This window comes from Pteronotus mesoamericanus, unplaced genomic scaffold (genome assembly GCF_021234165.1).
Source record: "Pteronotus mesoamericanus isolate MK-2021 breed Mesoamerican mustached bat unplaced genomic scaffold, CSHL_Meso_final contig_40, whole genome shotgun sequence".
Taxonomy (NCBI): domain Eukaryota; kingdom Metazoa; phylum Chordata; class Mammalia; order Chiroptera; family Mormoopidae; genus Pteronotus; species Pteronotus mesoamericanus.
In genome coordinates this window covers 14,876,167-14,894,420 of record NW_026555150.1, presented here as the reverse complement: position 1 = coordinate 14,894,420, position 18,254 = coordinate 14,876,167, and the positions used below count along the sequence as shown (strand labels likewise).

At 38.6% G+C, this 18,254-nt stretch overlaps 1 pseudogene; it reads right to left on the bottom strand.

Annotated features, from left to right (window-relative positions):
- Positions 1–1,178: 1,178 nt before the first annotated feature.
- LOC129073347 (60S ribosomal protein L35a-like) lies at positions 1,179–3,957 on the bottom strand (annotated as a pseudogene).
- Between the last annotated feature and the right edge of the window lie 14,297 nt (positions 3,958–18,254).

Here is an 18,254-nt window from a genome sequence, read left to right as displayed (position 1 = left end):
TACTTCCTTACTGCTTTTATGACCAAGAAAGGCTCCAGGCACAGTAGCCATATTATGTCCCAGCAAACTCCTGCTCAAATTAAGTCACAATTTCTGGTCCCTGTCACTAGTCAAACATGACATCCAAGGGTATTTGTTGTTTTAGGGGTACATTTTTAGGTAAATGCAACAAAAATGAAGGTACCTATTTTCTTTTTAAAAAACATTTTTTTAAATTTATTTATTTTTATTGCATATTTTCTGTTACCATTTAGTCCCCTTATACCACCCCCCTGGATCACCACACTGTCGTCCATGTCCATGAGTCCTTTATTCCTCTTTTTTCAATACCTCCACTCCCTAACTTCCCCCTACCCTACCAGCTGGCATCCTTCTCTCTATAAGTCTGTCTCTATTTTGCTTGTTAGTTTGGTTTGTCCATTAGATTCCACATATGAGTGAAATCATATGGTATTTATCTTTCTCTGACTGGCTTATTTCATTTAGCATAACGTTTTCCAGGTCCATCCATGCTGTCAAAAAGGGCAAATATTTCTTCTTTTTTATGGCCGAGTAGTATTCCATTGTGTAAATATCCCATAGTTGTTTGATCAACTCATCTACTGATGGACACTTGGGCTGCTTCCATATCTTGGTGATTGTAAATAACACTGCAATGAACATAGGGGTGCTTATGTTCTTTCAAATTAGTGTTTTGAGTTCCTTCAGATATATTCCAAGAAGTGCAATGGCTGGGTAAAAAGGCAGTTCCATTTTTAATTTTTTGAGGTATCTCCATACTGCTTTCCACAGTGGCTGCGCCAACCTGCATTCCCACCAACAGTGCAAAAGGATTCCCCTTTCTCCACATCCTGGGTAGCACTTGTTATTTGTTGATTTATTGATGATAGCCATTCTGGCAGGTGTGAGATAGTCTCTCACTGTGGATTTTTTAATGTACTCTTTAAAAAAGATTTTATTTATTTATTTTAGAGAGAGGGAAGGGAGGGAGAAAGAGAGGAAGAGAACCATTGATGTGTGAGAGAAACATTAATCAGTTGACACTCCTCTGCATCTTGATCAGAGGCCAGACCTGCAACCCAAGCATGTGCCCCAACCAGGAATCCTTCACTTTGCCAGAGGACCCCCAACCAAGTGAGCCACACCAGTCAGGGCTCTTTATTTACTTTTCATTAAGTTTAAATCCTTGAAGGGTACAGCATTACACAGATTCTGTGTCCAATGGCCTTAGCAGGAAGTGTGCTTTGAATTTAGCATGAAGCATGCCAGTGTTTCCATGAGCACGAGTTACATTTTCCCAGATTACTCTGGTTTTGTTCAGTTTGCCACCAGGAGTCACTGTGTTGCCCTTTGCTTTGTACACATAAGCACATCCCTTGCCAACATAGAATTCAGTTTCATCTCAAGCATAGACACTTTTAATTTTAAGAACTGTGTGATGCCTCTGGTTCCAAATACCCTGTTTATAGCCAGCAAAAATGGCCTTGAATCACAGCCTTTCAGAAAACTGTCATTGTATAAGTCCTATTCTTGACAAGCCCCAAAGTTCAGCAGTAGGAACTCAACTTTCACTGTGGTTTTAATTTGCATTTCTTTGACAATTAGTGATGTTGAGCATCTTTTCATGTCTGTTGGCCACTTGTATATCCTCTTTGGACAACTGACTATTCAGATCCTATGCCTATTTATTTAATTGGTTATTTTTTTCAGTGTTGAGTTTTGTAAGTTCTTTATAAATTTTGGATAAGCTAAACCCTTATCAGATGTATTAGCAAATATGTTCTCACAATCTGTGGGTTGTCTTTTTATTTTGTTGATATTTTCCTTTGCTGTACAAAAACTTTTCAGTTGGATGTAGTCTCATTTGTTTATATTTTCTTTTGTTTCCCTTGCCTGGGGAGATATATCCAATAAAATATTGCTATGAGCTACATCTGAGACTTTGCTACCTATGTTTTCTTCTGTGATTTTTATGGTTTCTGGTCTGACATTTAACTCTGTGATCCACTTTGAGTTTATTCTTGTGTGTGGTGTAAGAAGGTGGTCTAGTTTCATTTTTCTGCATGTATCTGTCCAATTTCCCCAGCACCATTTATTGAATAAACTATTTTTAGCCCATTGTATGTACTTGCTTCCTCTGTCAAATATTAATTGACTGTAAAGGTGTGGGTTTATTTCTAGGCTCTTTATTCTGTTCCATTGACCTATATGCCTGTTTTTTATGCCAATACCATACTGTTTTGATTACTATGGCCTTACAGTATAGTTTGATATTAGGTAGCATGATTCGTCCAACTTTGTTCTTCTTTCTCAGGATCGCTGTTGCTCTGTGGGGCCTTTTGTGGTTCCACATAAATTTTTGAAATATTTGTTCTAGTTCTGTGAAATATGTCATTGGAATCTTGACAGGAATTATGTTGAATCCATAGATTGCTTTGGGTAGTATGGACATTTTAATGATGTTAATTCTTCCTATCCATGAACTGGTATGTGCTTCCACTTATTTGTATCTTCTTCAATTTCTTTCTTCCGTGTCTTATAATTTTCTGACTACAGGTCTTTTACCTCCTTGGTTGGGTTTATTCCTAGGTATTTTATTATTTTTGAAGCAATTGTAAATGGGATTGTTTTCTTAATTTCCCTATCTGTTAGTTTGTTATTGGCATATAAAAAGGCAACTGATTTCTGGATATAAATTTTGTACACTGCTACTTTGCTGAATTCACTGATCAGTTCTAGTAGTTTCTTGGTGGAATCTTTAGGATTCTCCACATACAATATCATGCCATCTGCAAATAAAGACAGTTTTACTTCTTCATTTCCAATTTGTTTGCCTTTTATTTCTTCTTCTTGTTGATTGCTGTGGCTAAGACTTCCAGTACTATGTTGAATAAGAGAAGTGAAAGTGGACATCCCTGTCTTGTTCCCAATCTTAAGGGGAATGCTTGTGGTTTTTGCTCATTGAGTGTGATGCTGGCAGTGGGTTTGTCATATATGGCCTTTATTATGTTTAGGTGTGTTGCCTCTATTTCTACTTTGCTGAGAGTTTTTATCATGAATGGGTGGTGGATTTCATTAAATACTTTTTCTGCATCTATTGATATGATAATGCAGTTTTAACTTTCATTTTGTTTATGTGATGAATCATATTTATTATTTGCAAATGTGCCAACCTTGTATTTTGGGAATAAATCCCACTTGATCATGGCGTATGATCTTTTTGATGCATTGCTGTATTCATTTTGCTAATATTTTTTGAGGATTTTAGCATCTATGTTCACCAGGGATATTGGCCTATAATTTTCTTTTTTTGTAGTGTCTTTTTCTGGTTTTGGAATTAGGATAATGCTGGCCTGGGAAAATGAGCATGGGAGCCTTTCCTTCTCTTGGCTATGTTGAAATAGTTTCAGAAGGAGAGGTGTTAGTTCTTCTCGGAATGTTTGGTAAAATTCACCTGTAAGGCCATCTGGTACAGGGCTTTTGTTTGTTGGGAGGTTTTTAAATTTTTTTTAATACTGGTTTAGTTTCACTAGGTGTAATTCTTCTGTTCAAATTCTCTGATTCTTCCTGATTTAGTTTTGGAAGATTGTATGTTTCTAGGAATTTATCCATTCCATCCAGGTTGTCTAGGTTGTTGGCATATAGTTTTTCATAATATTTTCTTAACAATCCTTGGCATTTCTTTGGTGTCAGTTGTTATTTCTCCTCTTTCATTTCTGACTCTTTATTTGGGTCCTGACACTTTTATTCTTCATGGCTCTAGTTGAAGGCTTGTCAACCTTTTTTTTTCCTCTTTCCAATTAACCAGCTCTTTGATTCATTGATCTTTTGTATCATTTTTTAGATTATATTTTGTTTATTTCTGCTCTGAACTTCTTTCATAATCTTTTTATTTTTTACTTATAAATCATGTTTACTCTATTACAGTTGTCCCAACTTTTCCCCCTTTACCTCCATCCACCGATCCCACCTCCAGCCCCCGTTCCCACAGTCAATTCCCACTCTGTTGTCCATGTCCGTGGGTCATTCATACATGTTCTTTGTCTCTTTCTCTCTTGCTTGCATTAAAATTCTGTTTGTCTTTGATATTTGCCATTTTAATGATGATGTGTCTTGGAGTGGACCTCTTTGGGCTCCTCTTGAATGGGACCCTCTGTGCTTCCTGAACTTGTTTGACTTTTCTCTGCTCCAATTAGGGAAGTTTTCCATCATTACTTTTTCAAACAGGTTCTCTATCCCTTCCTCCTCCTCTTCTCTTTCTAGTATCCCTATTATATGGATATTATTACGTTTCAGGTTGTCCTGCATTTTCCTAAATGCCTCTTTTGGAGTCTTTTTTCATTTTCTTGCTCTTTCTGGGAGCTTATTTCTACCTTGTCCTCCAGCTCGCTGATTCGGTCGTCAGCTTCATCTAGCCTGCTTTTGAGTCCTTCTACTGTGTTCTTCAATTCAGAAGTTTTATTCCTCATTTCCTCTTGCTTCTTACTGATAGTTTTTATGTCCTTTTTCATGCTGATATAATTTGCAGTAAGTTCCTCCTAGTTTCCCTGTAGCTTTTTTGTAATTCTCTCTGAGCTCACTGAGCTCATTGAGCTTCCTAACAACCATTGTTTGGAACTCAATATCTGATAGTTTACTTGTTTCTATTTCATTTAGTTCTCTTTGTGGGGACTCCTCCTTTCCCTTCTACTGAGTGGTGTTTCTTTGTCTTCCCATTATTTGCGAGACTCTTTTCTTTTGCTTCTCCTTCTTCAATGATCTGTCTTGATTTCCTGACTTTGTGGCGTGAACTTCTATTGTTGGAGACCACTGTTTTTGCTTTCTCGATCTGCCTCTGATGATGTCAGATGTTGACCCTGTCTGACCTTAGGCAGTCTATTTGGGACTTCCAGTAATCTACTGTTTGTGGCTGTCTCCTTCAGCTGTTAATCTATTCACTCTGCACTCAGCAGGGTGCCTTAGACTGCTCAGGCCGGGGCGGAGTCCCTCCTCAGGGAGGGGTTATTGGATCCTTTCAAGCTGTTGCCATATGAGGGAGGAGTCCGCACTGGGATCCAGCCGGCTGCTCTCTCCATTCTCTCCCCAAAGCCTCCATCCCCAGTCTCTCCTCAAGTGTCACCAGACTTCTCTGTGCCCCCTTTAGCCAGGGATCTACTGTCTGTGGCTGCCACTGTGCACTCAGCAGGCAGCTTAGACAGCACAGGGTGGGGTGGAATCCCATGTGAGGGCAAGGCTATTGGGTCCTTTGGCACTGGTGCTGCTCAGCGGGAGTGGTCTTTTCCTGAGCAAAATGGCTGCTGCCGCTTGTGGGATGAGTCAGCACCGAGACCCCGCCAGCTACTCTCTCAGTTTTCTCCCCAAAGCCTCCTTCCCCAGTGTCTCCTCAGGCATCTCTAGCCCACTCTGCCCCTACCTTTGCCAGAGACCAGGGTAAGTAGCTGCAAATAAAAATTTTTCATTGGTCCTATAGAAGGCTCTTTGTGTCTCCAGCCGCCTGACTCTGGCAGAGAGCAACCCTGCCGCTTTTCGCAGCTGGCTGTTTTCTGTGTACTTTTTGGGCTCTGATGCTATAGGCTGGAGATCCGTGCTTGTGGTTCAGATCCTGCTCATCTTAGGGTGATCCAACTGGCCGTTTCAATACCCTTGTGGTGCTGCCGCCCTTGGGCACCCCTCTGGCCTTCTCAGGTCTGTACCGTGCTCCTTACCAGTTAGATTAAGCTAAAGCAGATTCTTCTGTCTCCAAGGTTACAAGGCTTCTCTCTCACTATTGTTTAGTTGTTTGTTCCAGGTGATTTATCCACATATTATTTGTAATTCCAGGTTGGTCCTGGGAGGAGGTCAGTGTGACTTCCACTAACTCCTCCACTGTCTTGATTCCTCATGAGTAAATTTTTACATCTGATCTTTAATTATTGTTCAATTACAGTTGTCCTGCCTTTTTTTCCTCAACTGCTCACCCCTATCCAATCCCGCCCACAGTCAATCCCCCCCATTGTCCTTGCCCATGAGCCCTATATTTGTGTTCCTCTGCTTGCCCCTTCCCCTTCTTTCCCCCATTATCCCTCTCCCCTCTGGTCAAGGTCAGTTTGTTCTTTATTTCCAAGTATCTGGTCCTATTTTGCTCATTTGTTTGTTTTGTTCATTAGGTCCACTTATAAGTGAGATCAAATGGTGTTTGTGTTTCACCATCTGGCTTATTTCATTTAGCATAATACTCTCCAGTTCCATCCATGCTGTTGTGAAGGGTAAGAGTTCCTTCTTTCTTTCTGCTGCGTAGTATTCCATTGTGTAAATGTACCACTGTTTGTTTGTTTTTTATCCACTCACTTACTGGTGGGCACTGTGACTGTTTGCATACTTGGCTATGGTAAATAATGATGCTATGAGCATTGGGCTGCATAGGTTCTTTTGTTTTTTTAAAAAAATGTTTCATTTATTTTTTAGAGAGAGGGGAAGGGAGGGAGAAAACGAGGGAGAGAAACATCAATGTGTGGTTGCCTTTTGTGCACCCCCTACTGGGTACTTGGTCTGCAACCCAGGCATGTGCCCTGACTGGGAATCGAACCAGCAACCCCTTGGTTTGCAGGCTGGCACTCAATCCACTGAGCCACACCAGTCAGGGTCACATAGTTTCTTTTGAATTCGTGTATCAGGATTCTTAGGATATAGTACCAGCAATGGAATCACTGGATCAAAAGGAAGTTCCATCTTTAGTTTTTTTAGGAAATTCTATACTGTTTTTCCTAATGGCTGCACCTTTCTGCATTCCCACCAACAGTGCACTAGGGTTCCCTGTTCTCCACAAACTTGCTAGCACCTGTTGTTTGTTGATTTATTAATGATGGCCATTCTGACTGTGATGACATGGTATCTCATTGTAGCTTTAATTTGCATTTCTCTAATGGCTAGTGACTTTGAGCATTTTTTCATGTGTCTATGGGCCCTCTGTATGTTCTCCTTGGAGAACTGTCTGTTCGGGTCTTTTTCTCTGATCTTTATTATTTCCTTCCTTCTACTCCCTTTGGGATTTGTTTGGTTCTGTTTCAAGCTCCTTTAAGTGTATCATTAGATTGTTTATTTGATCTTTTTCTCCTTTCTTTTTTTTTAAAATAGGTCTGTAATGCTATGAATTTCCCTCTTAGGATTGCTTTCCCTGGGTCCCATAGATTTTGTATTGTTGTGTTCTCATTTTCATTTGTTTCAAGGTATCTTTTGATTTCTTCCTTGATCTCTTTGTTGACCCATTCTTTGTTTAATACCATGTTATTTAGCTTCCATGTCTTTGTGTATTTTTCAGTTTGTGATTTATTTCTAGTATCATACCATTGTGATCAGAGAATATGCGTGATATGATTTCAACCTTTTTGAATTTATTAAGCCTTGTTTTGCATTCTAACACGTGGTCTATCATAGAAAACTTTCCATGTGTTTTTGAAAAGTATGTATATTCTGCTGCTGTGGGATGAAATGCTGTGAAGATGTCAATTAAATCCATTTGATCTAGTGTGTTGTTTTAAGACCACGATCTCCATATTGATTTTCTGTCTGGAACGTCTATCCATTGAATCAATGGGTGTTAAAATCCCCAACTATGACTTATTTCTGTCAATCTCTCCCTTTATGTCCATCAAAATTTGTTTCACATATTTAGCTGCTCTTATATTGGGTGTGTAATGTTTACTTGTGTTTTGTCCTCTTGTTGGATTGTTCCCTTTATCATTATATAGTGTCCTTCTTTGTCTCTTACTATAGCCTTGGTTTTAAAGCCTATTTTGTTGGATATAAATACTGCTCCCGCAGCTTTTTTTTCCTTTCCACTTGCATGAAACATCTTTTTCCATTCCTTTATTTTTCATTTCTGTGTATCTTTCAATCTGAGGCAGGTCTGTTGTAGGCAGCATATATATGGGTCTTGTGTTCTTATCCATTCAACTACCCTATGTCTTTTGGTCAGAGCATTTAAGCCATTTACATTTAAGGTGATTGTTGATAGATAGGTATGTGGTGCCATTTTATTGTTAGACTATTTCCCTCTTTTCTTTCTTCTTCTTGGTCTTAAAGCAATCCTTTTAACATATGTTGCAGTACTTCTTTGGTGTTAACAAAATCCTTTAGCTTTTCCTTGTCTGGAATGCTCCTTATTTCTTCTTTGATTTTTTTAAATGATAACTTCCTGGGTTAAGTAACCTTGGTTGTAGGTCTTTGCTTATATTCACCTTGAATATTTCATGCCACTCCCTTCTGGCCTGAAATGTTTCTGTTGAGAAAACAGATGATCGTCTAATTGGTGCTCCCTTGTAGGTAACTACCTGCTTTTGTCTTGTGACTTTTAGGATTCTCTCCTTGTCTTCAAGCCTTGTCTTTTTAATTATGATGTATCTTGGTATAGGCCTCTTTGAGTCCAACTTGTTTTGGATTTTCTGAGCTTCCTGGACTTGTGTGTCTTTTTCCTTCACCAGGTTGGGGAAGTTTTCAGTCATTATTTCTTCAAATAAATTCTTGATCCCTTGCTCACTTTCTTTTCCTTCTGGTATTCCCATGATGTGTTTGTTGTTATGCCTCATGTTGTCCCAAAGGTTTCTTAAGCTCTCCTCATTTTTTTAAAATTCTTTTTTCTTTTTGCTCCTTTGCTTGGATAGTTTAACTACGTTGATTTGGAAACACTGATTCAGTCCTCTGCTTCATATAACCTACTGTTTATTCCTTCCAGTGTGTTATTTCTTTCACATATTGTGTTATTTCTGTCTGGCCTTTTTTTTTTTTTTTTTTTTTTTTTTTTTTTAGTGGTTTCTATATCTTTTTTTTTCATGCTGCTGACTATCCTTATAATCATTACTCTAATCTATGACGCTGATAAATTGCTTGCCTTCATTTTATCTAGTCCTTCTTCTGGAGAATTCTCTTTTTCTTTCTTCTGGGGCCTGTTTCTTCGTTATCTCATTTTGCCTGCCTGTTTATGTTTGTTTCTTTGTAATAGGTGGATCTCCAAGGCTATGGTGCAGACCTGAGTCAAAGTTTGCCTGCAACTGGTCCTGAGCAACCTGTTTGGAGCTACCAATGATCCACAGCTTTGTGGCTCCCTCTGCTAGGCCTGGGTTTGTGAATATAGAACCAGGCTGTGCAACAAGGCTGGCTTTCATTGGCACCAGGCCTGGGGTACCCGCCTCTGCCTGTAGGCTTTCTGTAGGGTTAATCAGTAAATGACTTCCAGCTGTTACCTCAGCAGCAGGCTTAAGCACCACAGGATGGGGCAGAGTAATTCCCAGGGAAGGCACTATTGCTTCCCCTCAGGTGATGCCAGAAGAGTGCTCTGCCTGAGAAAGATGGTTTCTACAGTATGAGGGATGACTCAGCACAGGGATCCTGGTGGCTATTCCTTCAGTTCTCTCTCCAGAGCCACCAGCCCCAGACTTTCCTCAAGTGTCTCTAGTCTACTCTGTCCTCCCTCTGCCGCAGCCCAGGGCAAGTGGCTGCAAACAGCATTTTGCTCATTGTCCATTTAAGAGGCTCTCTGTATCTTCAGCCATCTCTCCCTGGTGAACAGAAACTCTGTTGCTTTTCACAGCTGGATGTTATCTGAGTTCCTTTCTGGCTCTGGTGCTTTAGGCTGAGGATCCCAGCTTGGGGTTTAGACTCCACACTTCTCATGGGAACCCCGCCTGCCTGCTGAAATGTCCCTCCAGGACTTTAGCCACCACAGATAGGAGCTCAGCCAGTCCTGTTTCACCTCCTCCACACTCTCTACCAGTCTTTGTGGTGATGTGGCTGCTTCCATCTGTCCATGGTTATAAGGCTTCTCTCCAGCTAGTGCACAGTTTGTTATTCAGAATTATTTTTCTATAATTTAGTTTAATTCCAGTTTGGTCCTTCAAGGAAGTTAGTGTAGCTTTCATTTAGTCCTCTGCCATCTTGGGTCTCTGAATGTTCCTATTTTCTGACTGAAATTTGCATCTGTCTTTTTACCCTCTCTTGGCAAACAAGTTTTATGTTTCTTTTAAGCAGCCCTTAATAAAAATGTGCAACTGCAAAGCATTTTATGACTCAGTGCTTTCTGGTTAAGAAAATTGCCCATAATCATGGTTAGCTTTCCTATTCATAACTGAATATTATTTCTCCTTGATGCATGGCTGTAGCCCAATAAGTGAATGTTATAAATGCAATGGGGGCTTATCTGGGGCTGCAAGCACTTCATTCATTCATTCCTTCAGTCAATCAATAAACTCATTTTGTAAACTTATTGGGGTTTAGGACCTTTTGGAACAGAGGGGAAAGCATGTAGTGAGACATGAGAAAGCATGACATGTCACAGATATGACAAGAATAGTCATTGTCAGCCACAGTTGAGGTGTCATAATTGGCTCTAAAAAGGGGTATAAATAACTTGTGATAATAGTGAATGTACCAAAATTGCCAAATGATTTACTTAGGTATAAGTTGGAATGGACTCAAGGTTATCTTTACAATAACAGTGTCACTCTCACTTGGTTGTATTTCAGTATGTTCCAATGAGAATTAGAGGAAAGCATCCAATGAATAGCCAACATGCCAAGAATTGTGTATTCCCTGAGTACTCTCATGTGAACATCATCTATCAGTTATATCACAGTTTAGAATTATTGCAGTAGCTTACAAGGTATATATTATGTGGGGGAGTGGAAAGAGATGAATGTGGGGAGACAGGATGGATAGGTGCAGCTTTTCAGAGCTTAAGTAAACACATTTTCAGCTGTATTGCTCCCAAATTTTGCAGAGCTAATTGCTGTTGATATCATAGAACTACTCCATACTGCTAATTTATCAAGTGCCAGTATTTTCCCCATTACAGAGATGGGATCTTATGTAAAGTAGTGACTGTCAGCTCATGCTTGTTAATTTAGCCTATCTTGGAGAACCCCTAATTATACTTCTCACAATCAACTACTTCTAGCACTGGCTCTATTGCATGTTGAGCTCCATAGAAATGAGAATGTATCCCAAGGGGCAGTTTCTAGGTTAGGTTTCATGGAGAGAGTGTAATGGGGACATCATATATCTGTCTTGGAAAACAGATGGGAATTCTCAGTAATTAAGCAAACTAGAAAAGGAAGTTACTAATAATGAACTCGATATGCTGTTCTACTGGACGTGTGGGAGGCTGTTGGGGGTACAGAGAGGGGATGCCTGTGTTGCCTTACCTTTCCAATATAAAATGGATTTCTGGAATTAACCATAAGTTATTAGGAATAATACCTCACATGCAAGTAAAATAAGTGATTGGCTTGGTGTTTTGATTTGAAAAGTACTTGAAATGTTTCTTTGTCCCTGAAAATACTCTCCCAATGGTGCTTGATTTTCTAGCACTGGAAATTGTGGTGGAGTCACTTTATTTTTTCAAAAACTATGTGTTACTTTAACAATTTTTCTTTTTTTCAAATGTATGCTTTGGGAAAAAGAATATTTAGAAAAATAAGAAACACATTCAGGAATGAACTGGAAATGTGCTAGAATTTTTGTTAGGAAGACCAACTGTGTGTAGATACAACCTCAGTAATTAATCAGTGATCATACAGCAGCCAAATAGCTGATGGGAGGGAGAAGGTCCTCTCCTTTGAGAGGGGAAATGATTCCCTTCTGACTGACAAAGAACCATCCCATACCTTCCTGTGGCTGACATGCAGATGTATATCTGGCTGTAGTCTCTCACTCCCTGTTAGCCTTTGCCAAGCTGTGCAGAACAGAAATCCAGTTTTTTCCCCATGTAAAGACAGAGAGAAATTGAACAGTTAGATAGTTAAAATTGTAAGCACTAGTCTAGGAGAAGGAACATGCCTAAATCAAAAGAACAACAAAAAAACTCTCACTTAAATACTGTGGCTGAAGAAAAGATTTGAACAGTTTAAACAACTGGTAGAGTTGATTGGGGTTAAGGGAGTAAGAATCTCAAGGCTATGGACAAGACTTAATACTCTGCAGACAAGCCAATAAATATTTAAATTGTATTAAATCTACTAAAGATTGATGAACAAGATAGCATAAATGCTTGATAAAATTTGAAGAGATTTATTTGTCCATAGGTGTCCATGTTTCTATAAATTTTGCTCTAAATTTCATTTTATGTAGAATTGTTTTAATATGCAGTTTTATTTATAAAGAATGAAAGCATAGTTGAGGGGGGAAGTGTGCTCTGTTTTCTCTCTGAGATATCAGCCTAAGATGAGCCTATCATTCTGTCAAAGCGGTGGAAACTTACCCAAAATGCAGGACTAGTGCATAGGAAAAAAAATGACACCATTTGAAGTTTTGCCTTCAAAACTTCAAAACCCAGAATTCATAAGTGACAGAAAATACTGCAGTGCCTCAATTGTTGTATTAAACACTGCAGCCTTCCTTAGAAATGAAAATTTCCCTGGGAAGGTTAACATATAAAGTTACGAGTAATCTTAATATTGTGGTTCTCCCAAACTGAGTATTTAACAGAACCATCTGACACTATACACTTTTACTTTATATGTATAGTTTTAAAAATTCAGGAAAGTACAGAGTAGAATATAGCAAATACTTGTGCTCTTGCCACACAGAGTGGAAAAAACACTATTTATTTACTTTGTTTCCCATTTTCCTAAATAAAAAGAATAAAATACTACAGGAAAAGTTGAAGTTCCCTTTATCTCCCATTTCCAGTCAACCTATTTTCTTTAATCTGGTATATTTTCTTCCGGTCCATAAAAAATACATTACATGGTTATGTATGTACTTTTTCAATTTGGTATTATGTTCTTGAAATCAGTCCATGTGGGTACAAATTGATCTAGTTCATTTTCACTGCTGAATAGTAACTGATAGTACAACCAGGACACATTTACTTTATTTATTCCCCAGTTGATGGGTATTTAGGTTGTTTCCAATTTTTTTAATATAAAAAATAAACAACTTGCAATGAACACTGGTGTCCATGTATCTTAGTGCACTGGATGGGAACTTCTATAGGGTATGTACATTTTAGAAGATAGGGTAAGGTTGGTAGGTTACAAGATATGCACACTTTTACTTTTTTGGGGTATTGGCAGACTGCTTTCCAAAATGGCTTTAAAAATAACAGTCCCACCAGTAGTAGCCTATCTGTCACCATTAACAACTTTTGACTTTTAATTTTTTACCATTCAGACAAGTAAAAATAGTATGTCCTTATTTTTTATTTCTCTGAATACTAGTGAGATTAAACATGTTTTCATGTATTTATAGATCACTCTAGTTTCTTCTCTCCATTGCATGTTGGTATTCTTTATCCACTTTTCTTTCTGATTGTTTGCATTTTTAAAAATTGATTTATTGGAGGGGCAAGATAATGGAGGAGTGAAAGGAAGTCACACTGACCTCCACCCAGGACCAATCTAGGATTACAACTAAATTGTGGAGAAATCACCTGGAACAAACAGCTGAACAATAGCAAGAGAGGAGCCTTATAACCCCAGAGACAGAAGAATTGGCTTTAGCGCAACCTAACTGGTAAGGAGTGCAGTAGAAACTTGAGAAGATGGACTGGACACCCATGATCAGCAACAAAAGAAGGAGATTTAAATGGCCAGTTGGATCCCCCTGAGAAGAGTAGGGTCTAAACCATAAACAGGGATCTCCAGCCTACAGCACCAGAGCCGAAAAAGTACACAGATAAGAGCCAGCTGCAAAAAGCATCAGAGTTGCTCTCTGCAAGAGATGGGCAGCTTGAGATGCAATGAGCTATTTAAAGGGCCATTGCATAAATTTTGATTGGAAGCCACTTACCCTGGTCTCTGGCAAAGTCAGGAGCAAAGTGGGCTATAGATGCCTGAGGTTGGGGACGGAGGCTTTGGGGAGAGAACTGAGAGAGTAGCTAGTGGGATCTTGCTGCTGCCTCATCCCCAATACAGAAGCAGCCATCTTGCTTAGGGAGACCACTCCCCTGAGTGGCAGCAGCATCAGAGGACTAAATTGTCCCACCCCCAGTAGGCTCTGCCCTGGCCTGGTCGTGCTTAAGACTGCTGAGCATAGAGTGCTATCTACAGATAGTAGATCCCTGGTGAAAGGGGGTGCAGAGTGGTCTGCAGAACTTGAGGAGAGACTAGAAATGGATGCTTTGGGGAGAAAACTGAGGGAGTAGAGGGCAGAATCCTGGTGCAGACTCCTCACTCCTATGACAGCAGCCATATTGCATAACAGGACCACTCTACTGAATGGTGGCAGCATGAGAGGACACAATAAACCTGCCCCCAGGAGAGGCTCTGCCCCACCCTGTGGTGCCTAAGCTTGACTGATGAGTACAGAGGGATTAGATTAACAACTGAAGGACACAGCCACAGAGAGTAGATTCCTGGAAGTCTCAAACACTCTGCCTAAGGTCAAACAGACTCAACATCTCACATCATCAGAGGCAGATCAAGAAAGAAAAAACAGCTGTATCCTACCATAGAAGATCACACCACAGAGTCAGGAAGTCAAGACAGATAAATTAAAGAAACAGAAGCAAAAAAAAAAAATCTCACAAATAATGGGAAGAAAAAGAAACAACCAACATTTGAAGGGAAAGGAGGAATCCCCAGAAAGAGAACTAAATGAAATAGAGGCAAGTAAACTATCAGATATGAGTTAAAAACAATGGTTCTAAGGAAGTTCAGTGAGCTCAGTGAGCTTAGAGAGAATTACAAAAAACTACAGGGAAACTATAAGGAATTACTCCAACTATATCAGCATGAAAAATGATATAGGCTATCAATAAGACAAAGAGGAAATGAAGAATACAATTTCTGAATTGAAAAATACATAGAAAGAATAAAAAGTAGGCTAGATGAAGCAGAGGATTGAATCAACGAGCTGGAGGACAAGGTACAAAAAAGCTCCCAGAAAGAGCAAGAAAATGAAAAAAGACTCCAAAAGAATAAAGAGGCATTGAGGGAAATGCAAGAAAACCTGAAACATAATAATATCTATATAATAGGGATACTACAAGGAGATGAAGATGAGCAATGGATAGAGGATCTGTTTGAGGAAATAATAATGGAAAAATACTTCTCTAATTTGATGAGAAAATAGGTAACACAAGTCCAGGAAGCACAGAAGGTCCCATTGAAGAAGAAAACAATGAGACCCACTCCAAGACGCATCATAAGTAAAGTGAAAAATATCAAAGACAAACAGAAAATCCTAAAGGAAGCAAGGGAGAAACAGGTAGTAACATATAAGGGAGCCCTGGTACGGCTAGCAGCAGACTACTTAACAGAAACACTACAAGCCAGAAGGGAATGGCAACAAATATTCCATGTAATGAAAAGCAAAGGCCTGCAACCAAGACTGCTCTAAACAGCAAGGCTCTCAATTAAAAGGGAAGGTGAAATAAAGTTTCCCAGACAAGAGGGCTAAAAGAATATACCTCCAGCAAACAAGCACTGCAAGATATGCTAAAGGGACTGCTTTAAGAAGATGAAGAAAAAGAGTGAGAAAAGACGAACACAGGTACAAAGGGGAAAAATGAATAAGAACCTCTCAATAATAACTTTAAATACAAATGGCTTAAATGCTGCAATCAAAAGATATAGGGTAGCTGAATGGATAAGAAAACATGACTCACACATATACTGCCCACATGAGTCCCACCGCAGAACAAAAGACCTACACAGACTGAAAGTAAAGAGATGGAAAAAAATATTCCAAGCAACTGGACTGGAAAAAAAGCTGGGGTAGTAATACTTATATAAGACAAAATAGATTTCCAAACAAAGGCCATAAAAAGAGACCCAGAGGGACACTTTATAATACTTAAAGGAAGAATCCATCAAGAAGATATAAACATTGTAAACCTATATGCACCCAACATAGGAGCACCCAAATATATAAGTAAAATCTTGGAGGAATTCAAGACAGATATAGACAGCAACACACTGATAGTAGGGGAATTTAACACCCCACTGTCAACAATGGATAGATCTTCCAAAGAAACCAAAGAAAACATCAAGAATATTGTGGAACTGAAGGACATAGTAGATCAAATGGACTTAAGTGACATATATAGAAACTTTCACCCCAAAGAAACAAAATACACAGTCTTTTCAAAAGCACATGGAACATTTTCAAAGATAGACCACATGATAGGACACAAAACACACCTCATCAAATTCAAGAAAATTGAAATTATAACAAGCATTTTCTCAGAATACAAGGGCTTGAAACTCGAAACCAACCTCAAGGAAAAAACTCAAAAACATTCAAACTCATGGAAACTGAGTAGCATGATATTAAACACTGAATGTGTCAATAACAAGATGAAAGAAAAAATCAAAAAGTTTCTGGAAACAAATGAAAATGAACAGACAACAGTCCAAAACCTATGGAACACAGCAAAGGCGGTCCTGAGAGGGAAGTTCATAGCAATACAGGCTTACCTAAAAAAGACAGAAACATTTCAAATAAAAGACCTAACACTGCAACTTCAAGAATTGGAGAAGCAACAACAAATAAATCCCAGAGCAAGTAGAAGAAAGGAAATAGTCAAGATTAGAGCAGAACTGAATGACATAGAGACGAAAAGAACAATTTGAAGGATCAACCAATACAGAAGCTGGTTCTTTGAAAAGATAAATAAAATGGACAAGCCTTTAAGCAGACTCATCAAGAGAAAAAGGGAGAGGACCCAAATTAATGATATCAGAAATGAAAGAGGAGAAATAACAACTGATTCCACAGAAATACAAAGAATTCCAAGAAATTACTATGAACAATTATAGGACAAGAAAATTGAAAACCTTGATGAAATGGATAAATTTCTAGAAAAGTATAACCTTTCAACACCGAAGAAGAAGCAGACAGCCTGACCACACTGGTAACAGCTGTTGAAATTGAAGCAGTAATCAAAAAACTCTCAGCACACAAAAGCCCTGGAAGAGATGGTTTCACAGGAGAATTTTACAAGAACACTTAAGGAAGAGATAACCCCTATCCTTCTCAGACTATTCCCAAAAAATCCAAGAAGGAAGACTTCCAAACTCTTTTTATGAGGACAGCATCATCCTAATTGCAAAGCCAGATAAAGACACAACCAAGGAAGAAAACTACAGGCCAATACTGCTGATGAAGATAGCCACTAAAATCCTCAACGATATATTGACAAACCACCGCCATCAATACATTAAAAAGATCATCCACCATGATCAAGTGGGAATCATTCCAGTGATGCAAGGATGGTTCTGTATTCACAAATCAATAAATGTACTATATCACATAGACAAAGGAAAGACAAAAACCTCATGATCATATCAATAGATGTGGAAAAAGCACTTGATAAGGTACAGCATCCCTTTATAATAAAAAACACTCAGCAAAGTGGAAATAAGGGTGACATACCTCAACATAATAAAGGACATATATGAAAAACCTACAGCCAACATCATACTCAATGGGCAAAAACGAAAAGTTTTCCCACTAAGATTGGGTAGAAGACAAGTTTGTCCTCTTTCACCACTTGTTCAACATAGTATTGAAAGTCCTAGCCACAGTGATTAGACAAGCAAAAGAAATAACAGGAGTCCAAATTGGAAAGGAGGAAGTAAAACTATCATTGTTTGCAGATGACATGATAGTGTACATAGAAAACCCAATAGATTCCACCAAAAAAATAATCGACCTAATAATTGAATTTGGCAGAACATCAAGATACAATGTCAATATTGAGAAATCGAAAGCATTTTTGTACATCAACAATGAAATATCAGAATCAGAAGTCAGGAAAAAAAATTCCCATTTGCTATACCAATAAGAAAAATAAAGTACCTAGAAATAAACTTAACCAAGGAGGTAAAAGACCTGTACTTGAAGAACTACAGAATAATGAAGAAAGAAATTAAGGAAAACACAAATAAATGGAAGTATATACCATGTCCATTCATTGGAAGAATTAACATCATCAAAATACCTATACTACCCAAAGCAATTTATAGATTAAACGCAATCCCTATTAAAGTATTAATGATGTATTTCACAGATGTAGGCCATACATTTAAAAATATATATAGAACCACAAATGACCATGAATAGCTTCAGAAGATTTCAGAAAGAAGAATAAAGTAGGAGGGATCACAATGCCTGACATCAAACTATATTACAAGGCCACTGTCATCAAAACAGTCTGGTACTGGAATAAGAACAGTCACATAGATCAATGGAACAGAACAGAGAGCTCAGAAATAAACCCATACCTCTATGGTCAATTAATATACAACAAAGGGGGCAGAAGCTTGAAATGGAGTAAC